This window comes from Muntiacus reevesi, chromosome 22 (genome assembly GCF_963930625.1).
Source record: "Muntiacus reevesi chromosome 22, mMunRee1.1, whole genome shotgun sequence".
Lineage (NCBI taxonomy): Eukaryota > Metazoa > Chordata > Mammalia > Artiodactyla > Cervidae > Muntiacus > Muntiacus reevesi.
Genome location: NC_089270.1, coordinates 24,522,367 through 24,549,549, shown reverse-complemented (window position 1 = coordinate 24,549,549; position 27,183 = coordinate 24,522,367). Strand labels below are relative to the sequence as shown.

At 45.1% G+C, this 27,183-nt stretch overlaps 2 protein-coding genes across 2 annotated transcripts in view; both read left to right on the top strand.

The window, feature by feature from the left end:
- SEPTIN11 (septin 11) overlaps positions 1–27,183 on the top strand; it is a 445,529-nt gene that overhangs the window by 30,974 nt on the left and 387,372 nt on the right. The gene's annotated exons all lie outside the window — the stretch shown is intronic.
- The window catches only part of SHROOM3 (shroom family member 3), a 172,706-nt gene continuing 170,011 nt past the window's right edge, over positions 24,489–27,183 (top strand). The window contains exon 1 of the mRNA XM_065914199.1: positions 24,489–24,702. The gene's annotated coding sequence lies outside the window, so the exon portion shown is untranslated. The remainder of the gene's footprint in view (positions 24,703–27,183) is intronic.

The following is a 27,183-nucleotide window of genomic DNA, read 5'->3' as shown; positions in this document are numbered from 1 at the left end:
CCCTCTGAGATTAAGTTTCTTTCTTTTTTTAAATTAATTAATTAATTTATTTTTGGCTGCCCTGGCTTCTCATTGTGGTGGTTTCTCTTGTTGCAGAGCAGTCTCTAGGCACATGGGCTTCAGTAATTGTGGCTCCCAGGCTCTGAAGCACAGGCTCAGTAGTTATGGCAAACAGGCTTAGTTGGTCTGGGTAAGGCGGGGTCTTCCAGGGACGACCCACATCGGCAGGTGGATCCTCAACCAGTGGACCACCTCAGAAATCCCTGACTGCGTTTCCCTGTGTGTGTCAGTCGTTCAGTTGTGTCCAACTGTTTTCGACCCCGTGGACTGTAGCTCGCCAGGCTCCTCTGTCCATGGAATGCTCCAGGAGTGGGTTGCCATTCTCTTCTCCAGGGGATCTTCCCAAACCAGGGATCAAACCTGGGTCTCCTGCATTGCAGGCAGATTCTTTACTGTCTGAGCCATCAGGGAAGCCTTTTCTTGTGATTGTCCTATTTAATGCACTAATTTGGCTTGTTTGTGTAAATGAGGGCATAGGGATTTTAAGTTTCTGATTATACCCTTTTTGCTCAGAGGAAATGTAGTTTGAAAGACAGTACCAACTAGGCCCAAGTTCAGAGTGAGAATTCAAAGAAAAAGACCACATTCTCTGGAGAACTTGAGTAGGAGTCGTTCTGATTCTGAAACACATCAGAGCTCCTTGGTGGGAGGCTGAATACAGAAGAGGACCCTCAGACTGCAGAAGGGAGCTCTGAGACAAGTGTCTTTCATCTCCTGGTGTATGAAATTTAAAAATGGCTAGGTTATATGGACACATGTATGTAGCACAGGCTGAGTCATTTGAAAAGGTAGTGTTCTTGAGCATAAGATGTGGCCTTTGGGGAAAATCATGATGTCAAAAAGATAAATCTCAGGTGGACAGGCAGGTTTGAGGACAAATAGAAAAGGAACAATAATCCTTTTTTAAAAATTAATTGATTGACTTATTTATTTACTTATTTTTTTGGCCACAGTGGGTCTTCTTTGCTGTGAGCAGGCTTTCCCTAGTTGTGGCGAGCGGGACTATTCTCTAGTTGCGATGTGTGGGTTCCTCACTGTGGTGGCATCTCTTGTTTTGGCACACAGGCTTAGTTGCCCCAAGGCTTGTTGGATCTTCCCGGACCCAGGGATCAAACCTGTGTCCCCTGCCTTGGCAGGCAAATTCTTTACCAGCGGGCCACCAGGGATGTCCAGGAACAATACTCCTTTGATAGACAGTTGCAAAACTGTTCCTAAAGCTCCAGGCACTCGGTGACAGCAGATATGGCCTCTTATTCTCACCTGGACCCAGAAGCCACATGAGAAAGATTTTTGTCCCTTGTGCCTGTATTAGTTGCTCAGTCGTGTCCAGCTCTTTGCAACCCCATGAACGCCTCTGTCCATGGGATTTCCCAGGCGAGAATACTGGAGTGGGTTGCCGTTCCCTCCTCCCTTGTAAGTTCCAAGAATTGTCTCTCGGGGTATAAAAGGGGGCCCATGCTGTGCGCTGTGGCTGAGTCTTCTGTCGGGGTGGGGGATTGCAAGAACAAGTGTCCCCTAAGGACATCGCCGGGCAGTAGGGACAGCTCTGAGCTTCTTATATGCACCTCCAGCCTCCCTGCCTCTCCAACCCTTGCGATGACCCTCTCGCTCCGCTGCCCGCTCCCATACTTTGCTTATCCTTTTGCTCTTCTACTCTCTGCGCTTTTCACTCGGGCGAGGGCTGCAGATACCTGGGACAGGAGCACAAACCCCAAACTGCAGTAGGGTTTGCATCCCCTCAGAGGACCCAGGACTAGTCTTCCCCAGAGGGGGAGTCAGGAGAACTGAGAACTGTGGTAACTTACCCTCTAAGCATTTTTTCCACTTGAGCCAGTGGTTGAGAGGATGGGAAGGAGGCAGCTGCAGTGGCCTCCGACCCCCAGAAACTTTTCCAGGAGGCCTGGCATCATGGGAATTCGCTCAGTATGCTTTGAGGAGGTATTTCAATCCTGCTGGGACCAGACTCAGAGCAGTTTTTGGCTTGCCTGGAGTCTTAGGTTTGAATGTCACTGTCTAGAAGTCTAGTATTTGATTTCCTAAGCAGTTGTTCCTTCCCGTGGAAAATTCATGTAACACATTATTAGGTTTCCTAAGAGGTATGCAACAAGACTCCCTTACTGTAATAAGAAAAGGGACATTTTTCCTGTGGCACATAATGATAACTGCTATTTTTATTCATTGGGTTACATATGCTCACCGGCTATGCACTGAACACTAACCATGTACAAAGGAATGCAGTATTGTTTCCTATGAAGGAGGTTTGATGATAAAAGACCACGTTTCATTCCTGGGATAACATGGTCTTACTTCTGACAAATGTATTCCAAGCAGGAGTCACCGCTCCATGCCCAACCGATAACGACTGGCACTCAAATATCTGTCTGAGCCTTTGTAAAGGGTATGAAGTCTCAGGCTGAGATCACACAAAAGTTATGGCGGAAATCCTTTCTCCCAGTTCTAAATGTGGGCACATTAGTTAGCACAAATCAGTTTGGATGATGCTGGTTTAGAATATGAGCCAATTTGTAGTTCTGCATCCTTGCATCAGAATGGCTTAAAGTTGGGACTTCCCTGGTGGTCCAGTAGTTAAGAGTCTGTGCTTCTAATGGAGGGGGCATGAGTTCAACCCCTGGTCAGGGAAGTAAGATCCCATAGGATGGGAAGCATGACCTAAAAGCAAAACAAACAAAAAAATGGCTTAAATAGTCCATCTCACACTTGACTACTTATTAAAATTACCTAAGGAGTTAATAGCAAATGAACTGATGCCTGGCTCCCCCAAAGATTCCAATTTAATTGATAAGAGAGTGTAGCCTGGTGTTGGACATTTTCATAGCTGCCCTCGTGATTCTAAAGGGCAGTAAACTTTGAGAACCACTGGTTTAAGCTGTAAGTGAAAGTGATAAAGAGAAACAATGAGTAGCTAGAAACTGAGAGGGGGAAGAAAGATACGCAGATATGAGGGGGTCATGAGAATAGCAGCAGGAGGAGAATCAAGAAGGCAAATCAAGGGATTCTCTGGGGTCCAGTGGTTAAGAATCTGCCTTCCAGTGCAGGGGATTCAAGTTCAATCCCTGGTCAGGGAGTTAAGATTCCACATGCTTCACAGAGCAACTAAGCCCATGTGCTACAGCTAAAGAGAAGCCCACATGCCACAACTAAGACCCAGCACAGCCAAATAATAACGCTGGAGGTAAAACATAACAAGAGTGATTTCCAAAAAAAAAGGGGGGGGGAAAGGTAAATCAAGAAAGGCAACAAGTAGAGCAGAGCCTCGAGAATGGGGGCAGCAAAAGGGGGCGACAGAGGATGAGATGGTTGGATGGCATCAACGACTCAATGGATGGAAGTTGGAGCAAACTCCAGGGGATGGTGAAGGACAGGAAAGCCTGGTGTGCTGCAGTCCACGGGTCACAAAGAGTCGGACATGACTTAGCGACTGAATAACAACACGGTGCAAACACAGAGCCCCTGCTGAGGTCTCCGGACCTCCCGGGACCCAGAGAGGCCTGCGGGACACTGGCTGCTCCAGCAGTGGCTTTTGCCGTCCCATTTCTATGACATCTGTTTCTCATGACTGCTGTATGGAGTGCCACTTCTTAAAAAGCTCATCAAGTGACACGTGGGCCTGGGCAGGGGCACAACTGTCTGGCCCTCCTGGGAACACCTGTGACCCAAGCTGTTATCACGTGCCCTTGCCCCCGGAGCTCATCTTTACTGGCAGGTGTTGGGGCCGCTGTTTTGAGCGGGTGGTACCACAGCCATCACACTGCTGTTGCTGTGTTCACTCTACATGCCATTTCTGAATGGTGCCCCCGTGAAACCAACCGTGAAAGAAAGATGGCTTGATGCCATCGAACTTCCTCAATCTAATGAGATGTACAGTGTGAAGACAACATCTAGAGGTCCCTAGAGATGGTGCTCTGTGATGACCTGGAGGTGTGGGATGGAGGTGGGGTAGGAGGGAGGCTAAAGAGAGAATATATGTATACATATAGCTGATTTGTTTGCAAGAATACACAGAAGAACTGTACAAAACAGATCTTCACGACCCAGATAATCACAATGGTGTGATCACTCACCTAGAGCCAGACATCCTGGAATGTGAAGTCAACTGGGCCTTAGAAAGCATCACTATGAACAAAGCTAGTGGATGTGATGGAGTTCCAGTTGAGCTATTTCAAATCCTGAAAGATGATGCAGTGAAAGTGCTGCACTCAATATGCCAGGAAATTTGGAAAACTCAGAAATGGCCACAGGACTGGAAAAGTCAGTTTTCATTCCAATCCCTAAGAAAGGCAATCCCAAAGAATGCTCAAACTACCGCACAATTGCACTCATCTCACACGCTAGTAAGGTAATGCTCAAAATTCTCCAAGTCAGGCTTCAGCAATACGTGAACTGAGAACTTCCAGATGTCCAAGCTGGTTTTAGAAAAGGCAGAGGAACCAGAGATCAAATTGCCAATATCCACTGGATCATCGACAAAGCAAGAGAGTTCCAGAAAAACATCTATTTCTGCTTTATTGACTATGCCAAAGCCTTTGACCATGTGGATCACAATAAACTGTGGAAAATTCTGAAGGAGATGGGAATATCAGACCACCTGACCTGCCTCTTGAGAAACCTGTATGCAGGTCAGGAAGCAACAGTTAGAACTGGACATGGAACAACAGACTGGTTCCAAATAGGAAAAGAAGTATGTCAAGGCTGTATATTGTCACCCTGCTTATTTAACTTATATGCAGAGTACATCATGAGAAACGCTGGGCTGGATGAAGCACAAGCTGGAATCAAGATTGCTGGGAGAAATATCAATAACCTCAGATATGCAGATGACACCACCCTTATGGCAGAAAGTGAAGAGGAACTAAAAAGCCTCTTGATGAAAATGAAAGAGGAGAGTGAAAAAGTTGACTTAAAACTCAACATTCAGAAAACTAACATCATGGCATCTGATTCCATCACCTCATGGGAAATAGATGGGGAGACAGTGGAAACAGTGTCAGACTTTATTTTTGGGGGCTCCAAAATCACTGCAGATGGTGATTGCAGCCATGAAATTAAAAGACGCTTACTCCTTGGAAGGAAAGTTATGACCAACCTAGACAGCATATTAAAAAGCAGAGACATTGCTTTGCCAACAAAGGTCCATCTGGTCAAGGCTATGGTTTTTCCAGTGGTCATGTATGGATGTGAGAGTTGGACTGTGAAGAAAGCTGAGTGCTGAAAACTTGATGCTTTTGAACTGTAGTGTTGGAGAAGACTCTTGAGAGTCCCTTGGATTGCAAGGAGATCCAACCAGTCCATCCTAAAGGAGATCAGTCCTGAATATTCATTAGAAGCTGAAGCTGAAACTCCAATACTTTGGCCACCTCATGCGAAGAGTTGATTCATTGGAAAAGACCCTGATGCTGGGAGGGGTTGTGGGCAGGAGGAGAAGGGGACGACAGAGGATGAGATGGCTGGATGGCATCACCGCTCGATGGGCATGAGTTTGAGTAAACTCCAGGAGTTGGTGATGGACAGGGAGGCCTGGCCTGCTGCAATTCGTGGGGTCGCAAAGAGTCGGACACGACTGAGCGACTGAACTGAACTGAACTGAACTGAACGGCTGATTTGTTTAGTTGTACAGCAGAACTAACACAACATTGTAAAGCAATTATACTCCAATAATAAAATTTTTAAAAAAGAAAAGAAGCCCTCAGTGAAGCGAGCACTTGAGCTTGTTTTATTTATTTCATCCATCCCTGTTTTTAAAAATCACACTGGTCTTAGCACCAGTCCCCCATTTCTTGGGACCCAGGGATAGAGAAATGGTTTCTGGAAAGACTTGTTAAAAGCTAGTCATCACCACACATGTCCTTAATGGTACATCCGAGCTTTGAGGGTCCTGACAGTTTTGTCCTATTCGGGATAATTCCACTGTTAGAATATTGTTAGGTCCTGTGCATATGTGCTCAGTCGATTCGGTCATGTCCAACTCTGCGGACTGTAGCCCACCAGGCTCCGCTGTCCATGGGATTCTCCAGGCAAGAATATTGGAGTGGGTTGCCATGCCCTCCTCCAGTGGGTCTTCCCAACTCAGGGATCAAACCGACGTGTCTTATGTCCCCTGCATTGGCAGGCAAGTTCTTTACCACTCACGCCACCTGGGAAGCCCAAATGCTAGGGAATTAAATAATGTTATGCCTTATTTAATTCTAACTGCTTCAAGATCACATGTGGCCTAGTAAGGTCCTGGCAAGAGGTTTAAAGTATTGGTTTAGAAACACTAAAAACCCCACGCAGGTGCTTAGCTTTCGAACCCCTGGATCTGTCTGGCTAGACATGACCCCTAAGGTTCTTTCTTCTATAAGGCTTCCCTGGTGGCTCAGATGTTAAAGAACCTGCCTGCAATGCAAGAGACCCAGGTTCTATCCCTGGATCGGGAAGATCCCTTGGAGAAGGGAATGGCTACCCACTCCAATATTCTTGCCTGGAGAATCCCCATGGACAGAGGCTACAGTCCATAGGGTTGCAAAGAGTTGGACACGACTGAGCCACCTGTCATCTCACGGTTCTGTTAAACCTCTGGCATCCTAGCATGTGGCAGTTTTGAGGAGCCTAGTGTGTCCTTGGTAAAAGGCTGTCAGACCAGCCTCACTCTGCTTCTGCTTCTGTCACTAACATTTTTTGTTCTGTGGCCCACTGATCTAGAACCCACCATCACTCTATCCACTTGCTGCCAGATTGTCTGTATAGTTCATCCGTGCATTTGAAAGATGCCATTTCTCCACTCCCCCCTCATTCTGCTGTCAAACTCCTGTCTGATGCTGTGTTGGCTTAGCAAGCAGGATGTGTGAAATTATCCCTGGATGGTTGCTTGATCAGTGTATTTATGGTTTATAGGGGAGGGTTGCTACATTCTTTTTGTGAAGACTGTGACTCTGGCCTTTTAAAAAATAATTTATTTTTGATTGTAGGATAATTACCTTACAATATTGTGATGGTTTCTGCCATATATCAACATGAATCTGCCACAGGTATACATATGTCCCCTCCCTCTTCTACCCCCCTCCCACCTCCCTCACCTCCCACCCCCCTAGGTTGTCACAGAGCACCTGGGTTCCCTGCGTCATATACCAAACTCCCACTGGCCATCTATTTTGAAAGGATTTTTTCAATCTTTCCTTAAAGGTGTCTCTTGGGAATCAGCCTTTGGTATTTATTGATCATAAATGAACGAGGTTGACAAATCCTTTGACACGGAAAATCCTCTTTTGTGGAGCTGTCCCTGGAGTGAGATGTTTTTGTAACCTTCCGTTCTTCACACTCATGACTTTAAAGGAGCAAAAGATGAAAGAGAATCATTGTTTTTCACTAGCAGCTGAGTATTATTTACATTAAAAAAAATAAGTTAAAAAAAATTTTTTTTAATCAATTTTACCCTTTGACTTATTCCCTTGCTTCCTTCAGGTATTTGCTCAAATGTCAAGCTTGGCCCTGTATAGTCAGTTAAAAAATTGCAGCAGCAGCCCCCAAAATTATATTAAATTATTAAAAAAGGGGACTTACCTGGTATTCCAGTGGTTAAGGCTGGCACTTCTACTGCAGCAGGTATGGGTTCAATCCCTGGTCGGGGAACTAAGATCCTGCATGCTGCATAGCACAGCCAAAAAAAGCCCAAAACCAAACTGCAGCTTTCTTCCTACATGCCTACAACCCTTTTTATTTTCACTTATGAGACATAGACTCCTAAAGTTATTCATTCCGTTTCCTCTCATTGGATGCTAAACTCCTCAATGGCAGAGATTTTGTTCCGTGTGGCGTCCCCGGTGCCTGGAATGGTCCTTGGCACATGATACATGCTCTGTGAATGTTTCTGGAGGAAAATATACCCAATGAAAGCAAAAATGTTCCCAGCAGCAGCTGTGCGGCCCAGGGGATGTGAGCACAGCCTCTGAGCCAGGTTGCCAGACTTTGAATCCCAGCTTTAGCATTTGCTGGTCGAGCGCCTTAACCTCTGACACAGTTTTATTATCAGTAAAGTGGATGTAACAGCAGTCTCTCCCTCACTGGTGTCGTAAGCTGCTATATAAAGATTGACTGTCTTGGATCTTGTCACTGGAGAGGGTGTGCACTCTCTCGCAACTGAGGGTTTCTTTTTTTCTTTTTTCGAAGCATGCTGGATCTTAGTTCCCAGACCAGGGATCAAACCTGTGCCCACTGCAATGGAAGGGCAGAGCCTTAATCCCTGGACTGCCAGGGGAACCCCCAGCGGAGGTTTTTAAAGCTGGTTAGCTGCAAGCTTGCCAGCCGCGAACCACCTTTACCGTCACATGGTGACTCCCTATCTGGGTGTCAGGGTGACTCAGAGGGAGCCCGAAACAAGGGTGCAGATGGATTCCTCATGACTCTGTTTGAGCCTCGGATTCAGACCGATCCAGTCAGCTGCTGCTGTTGCTCTTCAGTCGCTTCAGTCGTGTCTGACTCTGCAACCCCACGGACTGTACCCGCCAGGCTCCTCTGTCCATAGCATTTTCCAGGCAAGGATACTGGAGTGGTTGCCATTTCCCTGTCCAGGGGATCTTCCCCTCCCAGAGACTGAACTGGCGTCTCCTGCTTGGCAGGTGGATTCTTTACCACTGAGCCACCTGGGAAGCCCTGATCCAGTCAGATCCTAGTCTTATTCGGTTGTGTGACCCAATAAACGTCTATGCTTAAAGAAGGGGCTTCCCAGATGGCACTAGTAAAGAACTCTGCCAATGCAGGAGACATAAGAGATGCCGCTTCGATCCCTGGGTCAGGAAGCTCCTCTGGAAAAGGGCCTGGCAACCCACTCCAGTATTCTTGCTTTGAGAATCTCATGGACAGAGGAGCCTGGTGGGCTATGGTCCATAGCGTCACAAAGAGTTGGACACAACTGAATCAACTTAGCACGTACACATGCATGCTTAAATCGAGAAAAAAGAAAAGAAAAGAGTTCACTGCAGTGGGCAGGCTGAGCTCCTTCTTGCTGCCATCCCTGTTCCCTTATGGTCAAGAGTCTCATCACCAAACTGACCACACCTTTCACCAAAGAAGGATCCTGTTTGAAGGCTTTCTCCCCTCTGTAAAATGAGATTGAGTGCACCCCCGACTCCGTGCTTCTCTGGGTGAGGTAGCTCTCCAGCCCTCCCGTGGGGGTTAGGTCCTGGGAGCCCGGCTTTGGGGATGCTTCCTATGGCAGGGCTCGCCTGTTACTATGTCCCCAGTGAAGCCTCAACAGAGTCAGGGGCTCTGCTGTCACTTGTCACTCCGAGGCGGGGACTCCTTTTTCAGTCCCCTCTTCCACGGCAGTGCTATGCAATTGTTATGGGCACTGGCTTCCAATTGAACAGGACTTGGTCAGCAGCCTGCCCCTTACTGGGAGGGCTGGGCCCATTGCCTTCACCTCCCGATTTCCTTTTGTTTCCTCTGGGAAGTGACAATGATCATCGTTGCTTTGTATGAAGGCTGGGATGATAAAGACCACACGTGTGACAAAAAACCTGGGCGCTGGGCTGGCCACGCCTCCCTTCATTCAGGTGTGAGCTGGCGGGCCAGTGGTTGAGAGGAGGTATTTGCATCCTTCACTAAGAGAAGTGCTTTCTTCCTAACCCAGTTTCCCTGTCCCAGAATCCAGAAAATGTGGCGAGAGAGCATGATTCAGGGAGCAGGGATGGGCTTATGTTTCCAGGCAGTGAAAGTCAAACCCAAACTGGACTTAAATCAGATTTGTCAGAAGAAAGCAAGGGGAAAAGGTGACCTGTTGCTGACTGTAGATGGAAGAGAATTTTACGATGGTGGGGATCAGAGGTCACTGACAAAGCCCCTCTCCTGACCACCCCCCCGAGGGATCTTTCTGGAGAAACTGCTGCCTGCTTTATGGAACTTGAGGCACCCAGAAATGGAAGTGAGTGTGAAAATCACTCAGTTGTGTCTGACTCTTTACAACCCCATGGTCCATCCCAGGAATTCTCCAGGCAAGAATACTGGCGTGGGTTGCCATTCCCTTCTCCAGGGGATCTTCCTGACCCAGGGATTGAACCAGGGTCTCCTGTATTGCAGGTGGATTCTTTACCACCTAAATCCCAGGACTAGAGACACAGAATTAGAAAGAGAAGCCAAGCTTCCTGACACAAGTCAGCCGTGTCAAGGCCCCTGTGCCAACTCCAAGGCCAGGCTCTTCTTTTCCTTCATCTTATGGCTTTTCCTTCCTCAGCGCCAGGAACTGATAATCTGGTGTGTTCCTGTTTTATGTGATGATTCTCTCCTCTCACTCTTCATCATCTTTCATGTGTCATGTCATCTTCCTGTAACAGTTCCTCAATGTGTGAAACACATTTAAACAACTTGCATCAAAATCAGCTGTGGTTCCTATTTAACATGCAAATGCCCGTACCCCCCAGATCAGATTGTCTGGGGCAGGGGGAGAGCCTGTTTTTGTAGCAGACTGGCCAAGTGATCCTATCCTCCACTGAAGCATGCAGCCTGCACTGCTAGGAGACGCACCGCAGCCTTCCTCTGGCTGTGAAGTCATTCCTGTGGCTCTTTTTTTGTCTCTTTGGCCCACATTGAACCTCAGATGATGGGATCAGTGTCAATTTGAGCGATTCCATGGTTATTCCTCAAGATGAAAGACTAGCTCCATGCCTCTTCTTGGCCATGGTATGTAACTGAAATTCAGAATTCAGATTTTCAACCTTACGTAGAGACTGGAGATGATTTTTGTCTTCTCGGAGCTCTTTCACAAACATTTTTGAACTGAATCCCAGCGCACAGTAATGTTCAAAAATAGCAATAGTGTTCGGTCTGCGTTCTGTCCAAGGGCATGATGGCTTGCAGCAGTTTCTAAAAATAGGTCTTCCTGGTCCAGGTCACTAAGCAGGAATGGCCTCTGCGTCACTCTGTTTACACAATTTCCCATGTGACTCCTTCATAACAACAATGCGGACTGGATGAGGCCTGGGGGCCCTCGGGGGTCTGTGGGAACTCTGGGTGACTGCACCATCCCCATGAGTGTGTTTGGATTCGGGGCCCTTTCAACCTTTGCTTCGTTACTCCTCATCCCCTTTCCATCACTGTCTCAAAGTCAGGGGCAGAGGTCAGAAACTCCAAGTCATTCCACAAGATCCTAACAAACAGAAAAGTAAGCTCATGTTCAGGAATGTAAGACCCACAGTGTTTTCCTTTGTTTAATCTGTCTTTCATTTTTCCTCTCTGCACACTTGTGAGTTTACAAGACATCATAGAGTTGCAAATGAAACTTCCAGATCTTTCAGTAGAGTGTTCAGAAAAGGCTTGTCTTTGATTTTCTTTTGGAACAGTCTTGCAATAGTGAGAGGTCTGCTTTTTTTGTGTAATAGTTCCTGGCACCCCTATCCTTTCCCCTAAATGCAGATGACATGAGTGGTGTTAGAATGAAAATTTCTTGGAGTTAACATTTTAAAATTAAGGACATGGGTTAAAAGTATGGGGACATTGAATATACATGAGGTGACTGAACTGGCCCACGGAGCCTTCACATTTGTAAGATTCTTAGTAAGTTCTGAAGAAGTGGGTTAATTTGTGTCAAATGCAAAATGTTATCTCTAGGAATCAATTATGATTTACTAGTTAGCCTGCCATCTCTAAAGAAATAATTCTTACAAGTTCTCACCTGTTAGCTTTGGATGTTCTAAGCCAGGGGTCCCCAACCTCCAGGATCTAATGCCTGATGATCTGAGGTGGAGCTGGTGTAATAATAATAGAAATGAAATGCACAATAAACGTAATGTGCTTGAAATAGGTATTCACTTCAGCTCAGTTCAGTTGCTCAGTAGTGTCCAACTCTTTGCGACCCCACAAACTGCAGCACACTAGGCCTCCCTGTCCATCACCAACTCCCAGAGTTTATCCAAACTCATGTCCTTTGAGTCAGTGATGCCATCTAAACCATCTCATCCTCTGTCATCCCCTTCTCCTCCTGCCTTCAATCTTTCCCAGCATCAGGGTCTTTTCAAATGAGTCAGCTCTTCGCATCAGGTGGCCAAATATTGGAGTTTCAGCTTCAGCATCAGTCCTTCTAATAAATATTCAGGACTGATTTCCTTTAGGATGGACTGGTTGGATCTCCTTGCAGTCCAAGGGACTTTCAAGAGTCTTCTCCAATACCACAGTTCAAAAACATCAATTCTTTGGTTCTCAGCTTTCTTTATGGTCCAACTCTCACATCCATACATGACTACTGGAAAAACCATAGCTTTGACTAGACGGACCTTTGTCAGCAAAGTAATATGTCTGCTTTTTAATATGCTGTCTAGGTTGGTCATAGCTTTTCTTCCAAGGAGCAAGTGTCTTTTGATTTCATGGCTGCAGTCACCATTTGAAGGGATTTTGAAGCCCAAGAAAATAAAATCTGTCACTGTTTCCATTGTTTGCCCATCTATTTGAAATGAAATGATGGGACTGGATGCCATGATCTTAGTTTTTCAAATTTTTAAGCCAGCCTTTTCACTCTTCTCTTCCACTTTCATCAAGAGACTCTTTAGTTCCTCTTTGCTTTCTGCCATAAGGGTGGTGTCATCTTCGTATCTGAGATTATTGATATTCTCTTGGCAATCTTGATTCCAGCTTGTGCTTCATCCACCCAGCATTTCTCATGATGTACTCTGCATATAAGTTAAATAAGCAGGGTGACAATATACAGCCTTGACGTACTCCTTTCCCAATTTGGAACCAGAAGCACAAGCTGGAATTAAGATTTCCGGGAGAAATATCAATAACCTCAGATATGCAGATGACACCACCCTTATGGTAGAAAGTGAAGAAGAATTAAAGAGCCTCTTGATGAAAGTGAAAGAGGAGAGTGAAAAAGTTGGCTTAAAGCTCAACATTCAGAAAACTAAGATCATGGCATCCAGTCCCATCACTTCATGGGAAATAGATGGGGAAACAGTGGAAACAGTGGCTGGCTTTATTTCTTTGGGCTCCAAAATCACTGTAGATGGTGATTGCAGCCATGAAATTAAAAGACGCTTACTCCTTGGAAGGAAAGTTATGACCAACCTAGACAGCATATTGAAAAGCAGAGACATTACTTTGTCCACAAAGGTCTGTCTAGTCAAGGCTATGGTTTTTCCAGTGATCATGTATGGATGTGAGAGTTGGACTATAAAGAAAGCTGAGTGCCGAAGAATTGATGTTTTTGAACTATGGTGTTGGAGAAGACTCTTGAGAGTCCCTTGGACTGCAAGGAGATCTAACCAGTCCATCCTAAAGGAAATCAGTCCTGAATATTTATTAGAAGGACTGATGCTGAAGCTGAAACTCCAATATTTTGGCCACCTGATGCGAAGAGCTGACTCATTTGAAAAGACCCTGATGCTGGAAAAGATTGAGGGCAGGAGGAAAAAGGGACAACAGAGGATGAGCTGGTTGGATGGCATCACCGACTCAAAGGACATGGGTTTGAGTAAACTCCGGCAGTTGGTGATGGACAGGGAGACCTGGCGTGCTGTGGTTCATGGGGTCTCAAAGAGTCGGACACGACTGAGTGACTTAACTGAACTGAACTGTTTTCCATAGTAGCTGCACCAATTTACATTTCTACCAACAGTGTACAAGGGTTGCCTTTTATTCTGACAAAACTGAATCTGATGTTCCTCACAATCTCACACTTGCTGGTCAGCAAGGAAACAAAACAGTAAATTTTAGTCCTAGTCAAGTTAAAAGTTGTCCTGATCCAATCATTTGAATAGTCAGTCCATTGAGGTACTGTGCAGGCTTTAACATAAAATGCTCCTTCTCTTAGATGTCATCCTCTGTCTTCACTGCCCAACTGTTTCACCGAAATACTGTCTAGGGCTTTGGCAGTGGCAAGTACGGATCTTTGGACACACCGTCGCCTGGCCGCTAGGCTCTGTCTGCAGTCTCCCCTGTCACTACTGAATTTCACGGCAGAATTCTGCAGCTGGTGGATCCACGGTCCGTGTTGGCCTGGGCAATGCCCCTGGAGAGCCCTGGCAACCTCCCACTGGCATAGTCAGTCTTACTTCCATTAGCTTCAAACACCTTGGCATCTGCCAAGTCCTCCATCACAACATCCCCTAGCCCAGGGGTCCACCCCGGCTTCATCTCACTCACTTCACCCATCATAGCTGCCTCATTCCAAGTCTTCTGGAATGGCATCCAACATCCATCTAAATTGAGCTGAGCCAGGCCCTCTTTACAGTGACCTTCTCCTGGAGTCTCTAGTGGAGCAACAGAGCCAAGATTCCTTCACACCCTGGACATTCCCCTCTCATTCTTCGCATGAATGCCCGGTTCTCCTTGAGACCAGAGACATGAAACCTGAACTTGGTTCTGATGGTATGACTTATCTCTCCCACATTCCCACAATGCCCTAGAATGGCAAGTGTGGACTTTCTTGCTATTTCTTACTCTGCTCTATGCTTCCTTTCTTCTGTAACTCCAAGTCTCCTGTCTAAGGCAGGAAAATGCTTATTCAAAAAGATACATGTACCCAATTTTGTAGCAACACTGTTTATAGTAGCCATGACATGGAGGCAGCCCAGTGCCCGTCAGCAGATGAATGGATTAAGGTAATGTGACACTATGCTTTGTACTATGGGAAGTCTTTGGTGACTGGAATCCTTCAGGCTCAACCCTGGGTGGATTACTGTGGTTCTCAAAAGTGTGGTCACTAGCCAGGACCTGCAATGAAATGCAAAATCTGGGGCCCTCCTCCAAAATGCTGGGGTTTTAACCTAGTAACTGATAGTTTATCAAGCTTTCCAGGTGGTTCGATGTACCCTAAAGAACCACAGCTTCAAGATTTCAGCAAATTATCTCATTCCCTCTCTTACAGTTTCCAAACCTAAAGGCCTATTCAACAGACCAAATGTACACACACGTGTGTGCTATGTCGCTTCATTTGTGTCCGACTCTTTGCGACCCTATGGACTGTGGAATGAAATTCGGACATACTACAACACTGAGGAATCTTGAGCATGTTGCACTAGGTGAAATAAGCCAGTCACAAAAAGACAGATACTGTGTGATCCCATGTGTGTGAGGTACCTGGAGTAGTCCAGTTCAGAGATACGAAAAGTAGAATGGTGGTTGCCGGGGCCTGGGGGAGGGAGAGGGGGAGTTATTGTTTTATGGGTACAGAGTTTCGGTTTTGTAAGGTAAGAGGAGTTCTGGACACCGGTGCCGGTGACGGTTGCATAGCAACATGATTGCACTTAAAACCACTGAACTGTACAGAGTTAAAAATGGCTTAAGTTCTTAAGTAACAGGTACTGATGCCTAACTCAACTGGTTATCCGTGGAACGTAATCCTCGATGTTAGAGTTCAGATCTCAATCTGGAAACAGATGTTCCTTGTAAATTTGGGTATTTTTACCAGATGTTAGTGGAGTTTCTGAACCACCTGAAGTAGATGAAGAGACTGATCCAATCAATCTGACTCTGGAGTTTAAATAGGATAGTCAGTCTCACTGTGGCTATTGAGGTAAAAGATTATATATATATTATTTATATATATTATTATATATATTATAATAATTATATATATATATATGTAGTGTTGGGAATTTTTGCAAATAATATTCTATATGAGAAGTACTGATAAGCCATCAGCTTTTCCCCATTTGCTGAGAAGATGAGCCACTGGGAGAGCTTTGTCTAGAGGTTTGAATCGATAGCCTCCTAACTCCCTTTATTGTTGCTACTCTTCCAGTCATTTGGCACCAGGTGAATGAACCCATCCTCTCTAGAGGTGGCAACTCGAGGGTGGTATTGGCAGACAGTGGAGCTTTAATCCCCCTTTCCACCTCCCAATAATATGCGTCAATTGTCCACCCAATAAAGTAATATTCCTTGCTACAAACAATTGATGTTTTCTCAATCTTGTTAATGGAGAAGGCAATGGCAACCCACTCCAGTACTCTTGCCTGGAAAACCCCATGGACAGAGGAGCCTGGTAGGCTGCAGTCCATGAGGTCACTAACAGTTGGACACGACTGAGCGACTTCACTTTCACTTTTCACTTTCATGCGCTGGAGAAGGAAATGGCAATCCACTCCAGTGTTCTTGCCTGGAGAATCCCAGGGACGGGGGAGCCTGGTAGGCTGCCATCTATGGGGTCGCACAGAGTCGGACATGACTGAAGTGACTTAGCAGCAGCAGCAATCTTGTTAAGGATGTATGAAAGGATCTTTAGAAAATGGCTCTGGTGTAAGTGAAAACATCGAATTTACTATGCAGAACGCAGCTTCAAGACAAGTTCCCTGAAACCTCTACACAATCCGTTTGCCACCAGGGAGCCCCCCCCTGTAGCAAATTCTGTAGCTTCAACTGTTCTAATCCCATTTCCACGCTGCACAAATTTCTAAGGAGAGAGAAGAAATCCAAATCCAAACATCCAAATATCCCTCCTGTCTCAGAACTATATTCATACATGACAGTGTTCTCATAAGCCCAGGAAATTAGTTTAGGTAAATAAAGATAGATAAAGTGAAAGTGAAGTCGCTCAGTCATGTCCAACTCTTTGCTACCCCATGGACTGTAGCCTGCCAGGTTCCTCTGTCCATGGGATTCTCCAGGCAAGAATACTGGAGCGGGTTGTCATGCCCTCCTCCAGGGGATCTTTCTGCTACAGGAATCAAGCCCATATCTCCTGTGGCTCCTGCCTTGCAGGCAGATTCTTTTAACATTAAATTGTTTTAAAAATCAAAGAACCTAGATACTTAATGTCAGCCTTCAAAGCACTACCACCAGTCCATATAATGCGAAGCATGAACTCCTAGTCAGATACTAAATTCAGTAAGTTTCATTTTGCTCCTGATTAAGAACTGAAATTTATCACATTCTTGTGGAAGAATTAAGAAGTCTTCCCTGGTGACTCAGTGGTAAAGAATCTGCTTGCTGATGCAGGAGACTTGGGTTTGATCTCAGGGCTGGGAAGATCCTCTGGAGAACAAAATGGCATCCCATTCCAGTATTCTTGCCTGGAGAATTTCATGGACAGAGGAGCCTGGTGGGCTACAGTCCATGGGACCGAAAGGGTTGGACATGACTTAGCGATTAAACAACAAGAAAGCACGTTGCTTGCTAATTTTTATGAGGAGGCCATGTGGTCCAGTGGAAAGGTACCCAAGTAGACCGCACACTGTGCTGACTGCCTGCCTGCATGTCTCCTGTCACATTTTGTTTTTCTTTTTTCCAGGAGGGTGGGTTTGCCAGCCCCAGTGCGATTCAAACTGCCTCTTGAGACTGTAGGCAAGATGGAGGGTTAGGAAAGAGAAAGGAAGAATGTTCCCTACACTGTCTGTTTAAATTATGATTTGAAGCAGGTTTTATTATACCAAATTATCATCAGGCTAATTGCTTGACAGCCTCTCTCATTACTGCTGGCTGGCGCCATTCAACTGATATACTCGGCTGATATGTGGCTGGGGGCAGTATGGCATAGTCTCCCTAGGGAGGGATCTGGCAGCTGGAAAAATACCCCAAACTCCTCGACATTTTGCGTGCCATCCACATCCCACTTCTAAGTCACAACAGATCTAGTGTAGACAGTAGTGTTTAAGAGAATGTTCCTTGAAATCAGGCTGCCCAGGTTCAAACCTTGTTATTACTTCTTGCTTGTTTTGTGATCCTGGGCAAGTTTTTAATCTCTTGGTGCCTCAGATTCTTCACCTATGAAGTGGATATAAAAATAGTACCTCCCTAGTAGGGTTGTTGGAAGAGGTAAAATATGTCAAGTACCTAGTATTCTCCCTGATATAAAGTAAGCACCCTGCTAAGAAACTGTTGATAAATATGTATATGTCTGTATTGTTGCCTGTTACTCATTGTTTTTATTTTAGCTGTGTAATTTTCCTAGAGATTTAAATGAGTCATTATGCATGCGGGCTCAGTTGTGTCTGATTCTTGGCGACCCCGTAGACTGCCAGGGTCCTCTGTCCATGGGATTTCCCAGGCAAGAATACGGAAGTGGGTTGCCATTTGCTTCTCCAGGGGATCTTCCCAACCCAGGGATCAAACCTGTGTCTCCTGCACTGGCAGGCGGATTCTTTACCACTGAGCCACCTGGGAAGCCCATAGTGAGTCTTTAAGGATACCATAATTTGGATTTAGAGGATGAACTTATGGTTACCTCGGGGAAAGGATGCAAGGAAGGGATAGTCAGGGAGTTTGGGATGGGCATGTACACACTGATATATTTAAAATGGAAAACCAACAAGGACTTACTATATAGTAAAGGGAACTCTGCTCAATATTATATGCCAGTCTGGATGGGAGGGGAATTTGGGGGAGCATGGATCCATGTATACATATGGCTGAGTTCCTTTACTGTTCGTGTGAAGCTATTGTTAATTGGCTATACCCCAATATAAAATAAAAAGTAAAAAAAAATAAAAAGAAAGAATACTGTAATTTGTGTTCAGCATGCTCTTTCTCCAGAATTTTCTTTTTATCCTCGAGGATAAAATGTGAACTCAAATGTAATTCCTCTGCCTGTTATTCTTAGCACTAAATGGTAGCTTGGGAGTCCCCATTGAGGATATTGGAACTTTGAAGGGATGACCAAACCCAATACCTTTATTTACTACCTTCTGATCACGAACAGTCTTGTGATGAAATAACTTGGTTTCCCCCAAAGAATTAGAGAATGTGAAGAGAGGGGAAAGACTAAGAGTGCTAGGGTAACTTCAGGCCTGTTGGTCTCTGTGATCAGAGGCAGCACAATAGGAAGGAGAGAGATTTAAATGCAAGAAAGGTGACTCTCATCAGTCATGTTAGCAATGAGAAAATATCATGCTTTCTGATTTCTGTATCATAGATGATTTGTGTCCTGCAATTATTGCACAGGAAAGATATTTCGTTATAACACTTTGGACTTAACTGACATCTTTTATGACACTCAGGGGCCTATGGGCATTACTCATCAACCTTGATGTCAACATTGGGGTTGAAAAATGTTCACTTAAACACAAAGTGAGCATGGCTCAGCTGCTCTGTGTCCACTTCCCTCTGCGTGTCCTTCAGGATCTGACTCCTTTAGACACACTTGGAGTTTTCTCCACCAAATACAATTTCCCGTGAAATTGAAGGAAAATGGACTAGAAGAAAGAAGTTGAGCTTATTAAGTTTCTCCCTAGGCTCACTGCCCAGTTTCCTTTCAGCTTGGAATCTCTATGTGGGAATTTGCAGAATTGGACTAAACTATTTCTGAACCCACATGTTTGTTCACTTTTCTCGCCTTAGCTGTGATATATTGTATAATGCCTGTTCTTTCTGATGACACAGTGTGATTTCTAAAAGTGAGATGTATAGGGTACAATTTAACCTGAATCACTTACATGATTTTACAAAGTTTATTTATTTAGCAACTAATACATGACCAGTCATTGTTCTAGGTGCTTGGGACTCAGCCATGGTCAGACATACCTCTGTCCTCTGGAGTTGACATCCTTGTGAGCAGAGAAAAGGAATAGTGAACATTGCTGCTGCTGCTAAGTCACTTCAGGCGTGTCTGACTCAGTGCGACCTCATAGATGGCAGCCCAACGGGCTCCGCCGTCCCTAGGATTCTTCAGGCAAGAACACTGGAGTGGGTTGCCATTTCCTTCTCCAATGCGTGAAAGTGAAAAGTGAAAGTGAAGTTGCTCAGTCATGTCCGACTCTTAGTGACCTCATGGACTGCAGCCTACCAGGCTCCTCCGTCCATGGGGTTTTCCAGGCAAGAGTACTGGAGTGGGTTGCCATTGTCTTCTCCGATAGTGAACATTATACATATGTAGATTATGCAGTATGTTAGGTGGTGAGTGCTCTGTGGAAAGAAAACAGACCAGGGGACAAGGGGCTGTTTCCATTTCTTCCATTCATAAAATTCTTTCAATTCCTTCTGGGAATATTGAGGATAAATTTTGCGGCGGTGGGGGGTAGATTATGGAAAATGCCTTTATTATTTATTTCATATTATCTTTCATTGAAGTATAGTTCATTTACAATGTTGTGTTACTTTCTGCCGTATAGCATAATAATTCCATTATACATTTGTATACATTCTTTTTCATTATGGTTTATCACAGGCTATTGAGGACAAACATTCAATTTTAAAAATCATACTCTGTGAAAGAACTTTGAGCCTCTGGGCTGTGCCATAAAAGTATAGGCAACTAAGTGCCCTACAGGCATCAGGTCTGACCTAGCAGATGAGTCTACCTTGCAACTGCTGGGGAACAGTGTAACTGTTATGCACAGATGCAGACACAAAGAAACTGAAAATAAGAAAACTACATTTTCTTCATTATTTAGTGAGGCTTTCTCTTCATAGACCCCCCATCTCTAACCACGAACAAGTACGCTACAAGGACATGTGCAAATCATTAGGGACAAATACCGTGGCAGTCTGGTGTTCTGAAATCAAGGCCATCTATTAAATATCTCGGTCTGCAGTTTATCAACAGAGTGACAGAAAACCCTCCTGCCTGTGGGTGTTTAAAAGGTAATCAGCAGGATGTACCTGAGGAGATGAGCTATTAGCTCTTAGAGAAAAGGAGAAAGAAAAACCCATATTTCTTCAAAAACTCATCTACTATATTCCTTTCTTCCTCCTCACCACAGATATTAGTACTGGGAAGAAACTTAGCGATGTTCTGGGTTAGTGAAGACTAGAGCCCAGAGATGATAAATGACTTGTTCAGAGTCACTTAGCAGGTCAGTGGCAGAGTCAAAAGAAAGCCAAGCTCCCCCGCCTCCCGGTTCAGTACTGTGGGTTCTATAGCTCCGCCTTCAGGTTGGATCATCAATACTTCTTCAGTATGGATTGCCTAGCCCTCCCTCTACCGCTGATTGCTAAAGAAGATAGGAGGGGACAAATGAGAAGTCTAAGGTGTCGGTATTAAAAGTCATTTACTCCTTGGAAGGAAAGTTATGACCAACCTAGATAGCATGTTAAAAAGCAGAGACATTACTTTGCCAACAATGGTCCGTCTAGTCAAGGCTATAGTTTTTCCAGAGGTCATGTATGGATGTGAGAGTTGGACTAAAAAGAAAGCTGAGCACTGAAGAATTGATGCTTTTGAACTGTGGTGTTGGAGAAGACTCTTGAGAGTCCCTTGGACTGCAAGGAGATCCAACCAGTTCATCCTAAAGGAGATCAGTCCGGGGTGTTCGTTGGAAGGACTGATGTTGAAGCTGAAACTCCAGTACTTTGGCAACCTGATGCGAAGAGCTGACTCATTGGAAAAGACCCTGATGCTGGGAGGGATTGGGGACAGGAGGAAAAGGGGACGACAGAGGATGAGATGGCTGGGTGGCATCACTGACTCAATGGGCATGAATTTGGGTAAACTCCGGGAGTAGGTGATGGACAGGGAGGCCTGGCATGCTGCAGTCTATGGGGTCGCAAAGAGTCAGACACGACTGTGGGGCTGGACTGAACTGAACTGAACTGAAGTTTGATGAAAGTGTTTCAGATTCCCTAGTAATCTGAAGTAGAGGGAGCAGGAAATAGAAGATGGGACTGAGAGTAAGAGCTGGGGGAGCAGCATGGCATGGAAAGTCTCTCTTCCAAACTGGGGTGGTGGGGGGCTGCTGCACATTCCAGCGTGAAGGACTTCCTCTTTGCCTTGAATCCCCACTCCAGTGCTTGTTGTGAGGTGTTCAATGCATTACTTAGCCTCCCTTGCCTCATCTGTAAAACTGTAACAATAATCATAGTGTTACATTATAGAATTGCAGTGATTAGAGAATACAACATAGCACCTATTGCCCCATAATTAACTACTAGTTATATAGTATTTGACTACAGTTCAGCTACAGGTTGAATCACATGAAATTGCTGTCATAGTCTACCAAAAATTGTCAAATACTAACAGTTTTGTATGGTTCAGTCTAATACTACATAGGTATTCATTCTCTGTAAATATAACAATGGTTCCCTTATCCATCTCATAATTTGTGAACGGACAGTTGATTTGATTGCTTGAGTACGATCTTTCCTCTTTACTTGCCTGCTGTTTTTAGTTTCTGTAAAGAACTACGTAAAGATATCGTCTCTCCTAATGTAACGTATCACCCAAGAGGACATATGCAATGATGTAGTTCCTGGAGCCACTAATCTGTTGAGTATATTGTCACAGGCAGCTTGAATGGGAGTAGATTTGAAGTGAGCTTAGGTTGTGTAGAACTAGACTAAAAAATGACTGGTGAAATGAAGAGGGGGTGGACCCCTGGCTCCTTTAAGCCAGTGGGAATGTTCCACTGGTGGAGGGAATGGCATTCCCACACTCGATGGTTGGTTGTGATAAACACGTGTCGGGCAGAACCATTTGTCTTGTGCACTGGAAAGACCAGCGCCTGGCTGGTAGTAGCCAGGTTGTTACATTGGACACATTCAAAATGAATTTTGTGGCCTGGCTGCCCTTGAACTCTGGTTTGGTGAGAGTAGCTGTGATAGGAGGACACACAGCTTAGTTGTGGTGTCTGGGGAGGCTGTGGGGTCGAGGAGGAAAACATGAACCTGGGATAAGGATTTTGCCTTCCTGGGGAGGAGGGGAAGTGTGGAAGGAAGTGACAGTTAGAGAGTTTGGGATGGACATGTACACCCTGCTATATTTAAGATGGATAGCCAACAAAGACCTACTGTCCAGCACAGGGAACTCTGCTCCCTGTGATGTGGCAGCCTGTTATGTGAGAGGTGAGTCTGAGGGAGAATGGATACATGCATATGTATGGCTGAGTCCCTTTGCTGTCCGCCTGAGACTATCACAACACTGTTAATCGGCTATAGTCCAAAATAAAATTAAAGTTTTTAAAGAAAATAAAAAGAATTTTGCCTTCTGCAAAGGAAAGAAGGCTACTTTTAAAGGGATGCATCCAGGGTGCAAGATCTAGAGGAGCTTTCTCTCCTGAAAGAGGGTTCTCTGTCCCACTCCCACCTCTGTTCCCATCTCACACCGGCCTCAATCCTGTTTCCTTAGATTTCATATAGTAGGAGTAGAAATAGCTCTGGAATTCAAGTGAAGCATTCTGGAGGGACAGTCCTGCTAATTAATACAGAACAATCTCTAAATAAAGTTAGTCTCACCTTCGAAATCTACTGACATCCTCAAGGATGCTTCAGACTTTCTTGGTGTCTGGAGTGGAGATGACTACTGTATTTATAATGCCCCTGTGATGTCAGAATGGTGTGCGTGTGCGTGTGCATGTGCATGTGTGCTCCCTTTCCTTCTTTATTTCCACATCTAAAAAAATGATCTGTAAGTCTTCCATTTTATTTATTTATTTTTTATATAATTTATTTGGCTGCTCTGGGTCTTAGTTGCAGTATGTGGGATCTAGTTCCCTGGCCAGGGATCAAACCTGGGCCCCCTGCATTGGGAGCACAGAGACCCAGCCTCGGGACCACCAGAGAAGTCCCTGGAAGTCTTTTAAAGTTTCTGGAACAAGGAGGTTTACGGATTACACGTGGATCCATGGTTTTGTTTTTTCCCACCACGGCGGCCCTAAACTAATGAAAATGCATCTGCATAACCAGGAAAGCAGACACACTTGGAGTCGTTCTCTTTCTGCGTGCCCTATCCCTTCTCTCTCTCTTTGTGTCTATGGCTACTGTGAAGCTGACCCCTACAGTCTGGGGCAAATACCGAAACTTGAATCAAGCACTGATTCTCCATACAGCTGCAAAGGCCTGCTGCTCCAGAGGCTCAGATGACCTGTTTAAGTGAAATTCTTTTTGCCAAGATTGCAAAGGTGAGCCACCTGGCGCTCCAGTGTACTGCATTTACTGTTGTTGTTTTGTTTTTTTATGAGAACGGCCTTTTGTAAATTTTTGTGTCTGCTAGGGTTGAACAGTATTGAACGTGATCCTCCGAAACAATGACGATAGAAAGACAGTCCTTTCTGTTGAGTCTCCTTCCGCTCCTCCTAGTTTCTGTGAGAAACTGTTGCTTGCAAAAACCATAGCTAATTAAAAATTGAACTTATTCAGCTGCACAGAAACCCGAGTGGGGGCCGGCAAGGGGCGGGAGGAAGAGCAGACAGGGGCGCCCTGTGAGTGACGCCCCCAGCGTCATTCATTCCATCGTCCTTCGCTTCCATTTACCGTCTTCACATCGTGGTTTTGTGAGACCCTAGAGCGGCCTTTGGGGACCCGCAGGAGAGGGCTTACCGTTGCCACGAGCTCTGCTTGCAACAGCGAGCCAGCTTCTGCAGAGCGCGGGGCCCCGGAGTGCGCGGGGCCGGCGTGCCCGCGGCCACTGCAGAAACCGGTTCTGGTCTCCGGCCGCGTGTCCTTCCCCTTGCATCAGGGTGCCCGCCGCTGTCAGGCAGGCCGGCCGGCGATTGGCTGGGAGGAGGGCAGTAATCCGAACTGCCTTTTGTACTTGGCTAATCAGGGCAGCCGCCTGATTGCAGGTTCCCAGCGGAGGTGCCTGGGTGGTGTCTGACACCTGTGTCTTAGCTCTCGCCTTCCCGGGGCTGCTTCCCCGGGATTTTTTCCGGGCCGGATTCCTGTCTCTGTGTCACCTCCCCCCGGCCCCTGAGCCCCGTCGGGCCGCCAGCTTGGCCCCTTGTCATGCTGGACGAAGATGTCCAACAGATAATCAAGGACAGTGGAAATGCCGGCTTAGACTTCCTTACGGTAAGTCCCTTTTAAACCAGGTATTTCTCGGCCGAATTTCTCCGTATAGTTCGACAGAAATGCTTGTATCAGGCAGGTAAACTAAAGAAGGTCTGGGGAGTTGTTTTAGTTTAGGCTTTTATGATGAAACTTGTAAGTAACTGGAGTGTCAGATGTGCTGGCAAAATGATACCAAGGCAGAAATAAAGATGTACATGGTGGGGGGCAGGTACTGGACAAACCATTGTCATCCTTGCAGGCAGCTGGCACCTCACTGCGCACCTCTTCCTATTTGATGAGGAGCTCCAGTGATGATAGAATAAAGGAACTTTTCATCAAGGCCAACAAATGTATATGTTTGTGCCATAGGCTCCTCCCAACTGTGCAACCCAGGAGCTACCATCTAATTCTCATTCCCACTTCTTTTTAAAGTTGTCTTTAACTTTTCCCCTCTTGTGATAGGAAAGCAGTTTTTCTTTTTAAGGCTTGCTCAGCACAGAGGAGTTAGTGACTTTCACTCCAGCATGGGGTTTAATTGGACTGCTTGGCTCACTTCCCCTCACCTTTATTTTCCAGAGAAAGTCAGATTCTAGACGGAAGTCACAGTGAGATGCTTTGGAATATTAAGCCATGATTCTGATTAAGCTTAAGCTCTTCTATGACTTCATTTTATGTACTTTTAAGTTGATCGACAGATACTTCGGGGCCATCCTGTCTTCCTCTTGGATTGGTGTCAGCATACTTTTATTGTAGGGTTTAGTAATCCAAGGTTGGTAAAATGACTAGTGGTGTGGGCAAATGCTTACACTCTTGCCTGCTTGTTGTGATAAAGAAGAAAATTTTTATTTTTTTGAAATGAAAACTTTCTGTATATGGGTAAAGATCCATTTATAAATCCAAAGAGGTTCTGAGGAAGATGTTCCCCATTTCTAAATGATTCCATTTAACCAGTAAGCAGGAATAGAACAGACAGAGGTGGTGAAAAGCAGGCAATAAACATTCAGAAACCATATACTCAAGATCTATGTTAATCATCCTGAAATATGTTTTTTTCTTTCATTATTTATAGGCAGTCGGAAGTCTCCATCTTTCTCAGCTGTTAGCTAACTATTCTTTATAAAGACATTTTCCTGTAATAAGATCAACGTATTTTAATACTAAATATAAATACTAAAAATGCCTGCTCTGATGAATAGAAGCATCAGAAATGACATTGCCCATGGGCTGAAATGTGATCATCATGCACGTCTACAGAAATCATTTAAAATATAATGTATGTGCCCCATAGTGCAGATGGTTGATGATGATTGAAAAATTAGATCAGTTGGTAGGTAGATATTAAGTGAATTATAAATATTGAGGGAATTAAAGGACAAGTAAATGTTGGAAAGCTAAATAAATACTGAATATTTAGCATTGAGTTCAAGTTCAAAATGTTACCTTCACCTATGAATTACAGTCTAGAGAATGTATAAATCAAAGTTGGTTTCCTGGTTTAAGGATAAGTCATTGCCGTATAGGGAGGGATAAATGCCATCTCAACCCTAATCACTATCTTAAAAAAAAAAATTTTCACTGTCCTTAATAACCTCAGAATCCTAAAAGAGACCGAAAGGAAGAGAGAGCTAGTTTCAAAACCTCTATCTAATTAAAAAGGAAGTAAGTTTACAAAAACCGCACATTTCATATTGAGTGTAGAAAACCCTGTACCTATCTACAGAGTATAAGGGAACCCCTGAATGTGCAATTTAACACAATGGTTAATAGCTAATACACACACACACACACACACACACACACACACACACATTTCATCCCAAGAACAGCATTGTTAACGTTAGATCGGGACAGGGGATTAAGTATCTTATATTTATCTTTTATCCCCAGTGTCTCCTTTCTGGAGGGGTGGAATGACTGCCAGGCTCCCTCGTCCACGGGGGCCGTGGGGATGGACCCCTCTAGTGTTCTGGAGAACACACAATGAGGCACAATAGTGTTGCCCGCCAGACACACTGCGTGTTCCCCTGTGGCTCTGCTCAAGAATGGGTCAGCTATGCAAATGAAGCCGTCCACGTCAGACCCTGCCCTCCCCTCCCCTCCCTCTCCTCCTCTCCTCCCCCAAAAGAGTCCCAGATTCCAGCCTTTGCCCCAGACTTTTCTGACTGGGGGGTGAGGATGAAGGGCGCTGTGAGCTCAGAAGCTGAACAACTGGGCCAGACTTCCCTTTGCCGGATGGGCTTCCACAGCCCTAGACAAATGGGAAAAGTCCTCATCTCCACCCCACTATAGATGGCTTCATGAACACGTCCCTGGTTAATAGGAAAGAGGTGCACTTCCTGTTAGGCTGAGCTTCTAAAAGGCATGTTTTGTTTTGCGTTTTTAAATTTCTCCCAGCAATCCTAACATTCACAATTTGGAGATGAGAGGGAAGCTTTAAGTCAGAACAGATGGGTGATTTTAGAAGATGGGAACATAAGCAGTCTCAAGTCGTTTCTCTCCTAG